The sequence below is a fragment of the Dendrobates tinctorius genome, unplaced genomic scaffold, assembly GCF_039654945.1.
Source record: "Dendrobates tinctorius isolate UK_male_01 unplaced genomic scaffold, ASM3965494v1 ptg000088l, whole genome shotgun sequence".
Taxonomy (NCBI): Eukaryota; Metazoa; Chordata; class Amphibia; order Anura; family Dendrobatidae; genus Dendrobates; species Dendrobates tinctorius.
This window is the reverse complement of record NW_027361756.1, coordinates 5,001-10,000: the sequence shown is the minus strand read 5'-3', so window position 1 is coordinate 10,000 and position 5,000 is coordinate 5,001.

The following is a 5,000-nucleotide window of genomic DNA, read 5'->3' as shown; positions in this document are numbered from 1 at the left end:
AAATTTTCAAGATTTTTGGACTTAGAGCGATTTTTGGATTTTTGTGCAAAAATCGAATTTTCCCTTCTCCCACCGCTCTGGGGCGTCAATATGTTGAGGGGACCCGAGGGAGAGTGCCTCCCATGAGGGTAGAATGTGTGGCTTTTGGGGGGAAAGTCGAATTATGGAGCAAAAACCATTTTTTGGGACTTAGAAAAATTTCGAGATGTGTCAGACTTCCAGGAAGGGAGGAGTCTCAGGAGGTGTACCTAGGAGGCTTCCAGGGGCCTGGGTACACTTTTCAGAAAGTACCGTTGGGACTTAGAAAAATTTTCAGGATTTTTGGACTTAGAGCGATTTTTGGATTTTTGTGCAAAAATCAGATTTCCCCTTCTCCCACCGCTCTGGGGCGTCAATATGTTGAGGGGACCCGAGGGAGAGTGCCTCCCATGAGGGTAGAATGTGTGACTTTTGGGGGGAAAGTCGAATTATGGAGCAAAAACCATTTTTTGGGACTTAGAAAAATTTCGAGATGTGACAGACTTCCAGGAAGGGGGCGCCTCGGGAGGTGTACCTAGGAGGCTTCCAGGGGCCTGGGTACACTTTTCAGAAAGTACCGTTGGGACTTAGAAAAATTTTCAAGATTTTTGGACTTAGAGCGATTTTTGGATTTTTGTGCAAAAATCGAATTTTCCCTTCTCCCACCGCTCTGGGGCGTCAATATGAAGTGGGGACCCGAGGGAGAGTGCCTCCCATGAGGGTAGAATGTGTGACTTTTGGGGGGAAAGTCGAATTATGGAGCAAAAACCATTTTTGGGGACTTAGAAAAAATTCCGAGATGTGTCAGACTTCCAGGAAGGGGGCGCCTCGGGAGGTGTACCTAGGAGGCTTCCAGGGGCCTGGGTACACTTTTCAGAAAGTACCGTTGGGACTTAGAAAAATTTTCAAGATTTTTGGACTTAGAGCGATTTTTGGATTTTTGTGCAAAAATCGAATTTTCCCTTCTCCCACCGCTCTGGGGCGTCAATATGAAGTGGGGACCCGAGGGAGAGTGCCTCCCATGAGGGTAGAATGTGTGACTTTTGGGGGGAAAGTCGAATTATGGAGCAAAAACCATTTTTGGGGACTTAGAAAAAATTCCGAGATGTGTCAGACTTCCAGGAAGGGGGCGCCTCGGGAGGTGTACCTAGGAGGCTTCCAGGGGCCTGGGTACACTTTTCAGAAAGTACCGTTGGGACTTAGAAAAATTTTCAAGATTTTTGGACTTAGAGCGATTTTTGGATTTTTGTGCAAATATCGAATTTTCCCTTCTCCCACCGCTCTGGGGCGTCAATATGAAGTGGGGACCCGAGGGAGAGTGCCTCCCATGAGGGTAGAATGTGTGACTTTTGGGGGGAAAGTCGAATTATGGAGCAAAAACCATTTTTGGGGACTTAGAAAAAATTCCGAGATGTGTCAGACTTCCAGGAAGGGGGCGCCTCGGGAGGTGTACCTAGGAGGCTTCCAGGGGCCTGGGTACACTTTTCAGAAAGTACCGTTGGGACTTAGAAAAATTTTCAAGATTTTTGGACTTAGAGCGATTTTTGGATTTTTGTGCAAAAATCGAATTTTCCCTTCTCCCACCGCTCTGGGGCGTCAATATGAAGTGGGGACCCGAGGGAGAGTGCCTCCCATGAGGGTAGAATGTGTGACTTTTGGGGGGAAAGTCGAATTATGGAGCAAAAACCATTTTTGGGGACTTAGAAAAAATTCCGAGATGTGTCAGACTTCCAGGAAGGGGGCGCCTCGGGAGGTGTACCTAGGAGGCTTCCAGGGGCCTGGGTACACTTTTCAGAAAGTACCGTTGGGACTTAGAAAAATTTTCAAGATTTTTGGACTTAGAGCGATTTTTGGATTTTTGTGCAAAAATCGAATTTTCCCTTCTCCCACCGCTCTGGGGCGTCAATATGAAGTGGGGACCCGAGGGAGAGTGCCTCCCATGAGGGTAGAATGTGTGACTTTTGGGGGGAAAGTCGAATTATGGAGCAAAAACCATTTTTTGGGACTTAGAAAAATTTCGAGATGTGACAGACTTCCAGGAAGGGGGCGCCTCGGGAGGTGTACCTAGGAGGCTTCCAGGGGCCTGGGTACACTTTTCAGAAAGTACCGTTGGGACTTAGAAAAATTTTCAGGATTTTTGGACTTAGAGCGATTTTTGGATTTTTGATCAAAAATCGAATTTCCCCTTCTCCCACCGCTCTGGGGCGTCAATATGATGTGGGGACCCGAGGGAGAGTGCCTCCCATGAGGGTAGAATGTGTGGCTTTTGGGGGGAAAGTCGAATTATGGAGCAAAAACCAGTTTTTGGGACTTAGAAAAATTTCGAGATGTGTCAGACTTCCAGGAAGGGGGGAGTCTCAGGAGGTGTACCTAGGAGGCTTCCAGGGGCCTGGGTACACTTTTCAGAAAGTACCGTTGGGACTTAGAAAAATTTTCAGGATTTTTGGACTTAGAGCGATTTTTGGATTTTTGTGCAAAAATCAGATTTCCCCTTCTCCCACCGCTCTGGGGCGTCAATATGATGTGGGGACCCGAGGGAGAGTGCCTCCCATGAGGGTAGAATGTGTGGTTTTTTGGGGGAAAGTCGAATTATGGAAGAAATTGAGTTTTGAGGACAAAAAAGTGTTTTGAGGACAAAAAAGTTTCTTGAGGACAAAAAAGTTTCTCGAGGACAAAAAAGTGTTTTGAGGACAAAAAAGTTTCTTGAGGACAAAAAAGTGTTTTGCGAACAAAAAATGGAATTTTGTGATTTTGTGTAAAAATAAGTAAATTCCCCTACTTCCACCACAGGGGGGCTTCAGTATGTTGTAGGGCCCCCAGGGAGGGTCCCCCAACTGGGTTTAAAGTTTGTGGATCCTGGGCAGAAAGTTGAATTTTGGATGAAAAACCGAATTTTGGGACTTAGAAAAATTTCGAGCTGAGCAGTGACAGACTTCCAGGCAGGGGAGCCTCTCTGGAGGTGTACCGAAAACAGTTCCAGGAGCTGAGGTCATTTTCGAACATTTTTTGTTCGCTCAAATTTTTTTTGTTTTTGAGCTCTAAAAAGCTGTTATTATCAATTGGCTCAAAAATTTCAAGTGTCATGAGCTAGTACATGTTGGAGGAATACGTTTTAGGCAAAAAATTGCAAAAAAAAAAATCCAAGTGAAAAAGAACCGGAATGGGGAATTTCTGACTGCTGTAGCAGCCGCACAGTTCCAGGAGGTCGGATACATTTCCGACTTTGTCCCGCTCATTGAAGTACATTGTCCCGCAATGCAAATACATAGTAATGCGCACCTGCGGGAGAATATAGGAGAGAGTGGGCTCTCTCTACCCCGATGTATGGCGGTTGTTCCTATGGTTCTCTGGCTCGGGTAGGCGACTTAGAAGGTGGTCCCTCTTGTCGTGGAAGTTGCAAAATACGGCCGAGACTGAACTTCCACGGCTCCAGGAGGGACTTTTGCTGGTCGTGCGTCCCAAGTGAGAGAGGCGATCCTGGGGTACCTGAGCCTGACCAGACCCTCCCTCGGTGGTCCCTGGTCTTCTGAAGGGTGATGGCATTCAGGGGGGCAAATCTGGAGTCCGTGGCCGAGTTTGGGCTCTAGAAGGCGGACGCCCCTTCTGACCATGTCCCCTCAGAGCCGGCTGGATGGTTCATGGTCCGCGGCTTTGTCTGGCGGTCTGTGCCCAAGCCGGAGAAGCTGTCCTGGGGTACGTGAGCTTTGACCAGACCCTCCCTCGGCGGTCCCTGGTTCTCTGGAGGTGATGGCTGTCAGGGGGGCAAATCTGGAGTCCTCGTGGGAAGGAGGGCTCTTGAAGGCGGACGCCCCCTCTGACTATGTCCCCTCAGAGCAGGCTGGATGGTTCATGGTCCGCGGCTTTGTCTGGCGGTCCATGCCCAAGCCGGAGAAGCTATCCTGGGTACCTGAGCTTCGACCAGACCCTCCCTCGGTGGTCCCTGGTTCTCTGGAGGCGATGGCTGTTGTCAGGGGGGGGGGGCAAATCTGGAGTCCTCGTGGGAAGGAGGGCTCTGGAAGGCGGACGCCCCCTCTGACTATGTCCCCTCAGAGCATGCTCGATGGTTCTCAGTCCCTGGCTTTGGCTTTTTGGCCATCCTGGGGTACATTCTTGCCAAAAAAAAAAACGACTAAGTGAAAAAGAACCGGAATGAGGAATTTTCTAGGTGCCGCATCCGCCCTACAGTGACTTGAGGCCGGGTACAGTTCCGACTTCGTCCCCTTAAAGTGGGGACGTTGTCCCGCAATGCAAATACATAGGAATGCGCACCTCTGGCAGAATGTACTTGAGAGAGTGTCGTCTCTCTACCCCGATAGAAAGCAGTTGTTTCTCTGGTTCCCCGACTTGGGTAGGCGACTTGGCATGTGGTCCCTCTCGTCTGGAAGTTGCGCACTCCGGCTGAGACCGAACTTCCACAGCTCCGAGAGGGACTTTTGCCGATCGTGCATCCCAAGCGAGAGAGGCAATGCTGGGGTACCCAAGCCTGACCAGACCCTCCCTCGGCGGTCCCTGGTTCTCTGGAGGTGATGGCTTTCGGGGGGCAAATCCGGAGTCCTCGTCCGAAAGGGGGGGCTCCGGAAGGCGGACGCCCCTCTCGTCCATGTCCTCTCAGAGCGGTCTTATCCTCCGATCGATCTGGCACGGCGCTCCCGGGTGGGGAGGTGGTGCTGCTCGCTCGACCCGGGCTTTGGAGCTCGCGTCGGTTTACGGTGAGCGGTGTCCTTCCTCCTGTACCCCCGGGCTTCCACCACCTATCTTTGGGCGCGCACGCCGGCCGTCACCTCCCGTTCGAGGACGGAGGCGGCCGAGCTGTGGGAAGTTTGAATCGCACCGAACGATGAACAGTGGTCTGACGACCCACGCGGGCGAACGGCGGGGCGCCCACCCACCCCGGCGTGGGGGCCAGCCGTCCGAATCGCTCCCCGCGTGGGGAAGCACAGTGTTAGCAAGGGCGGCCCTTTTCGAAGTTCCAGATGCGCAGC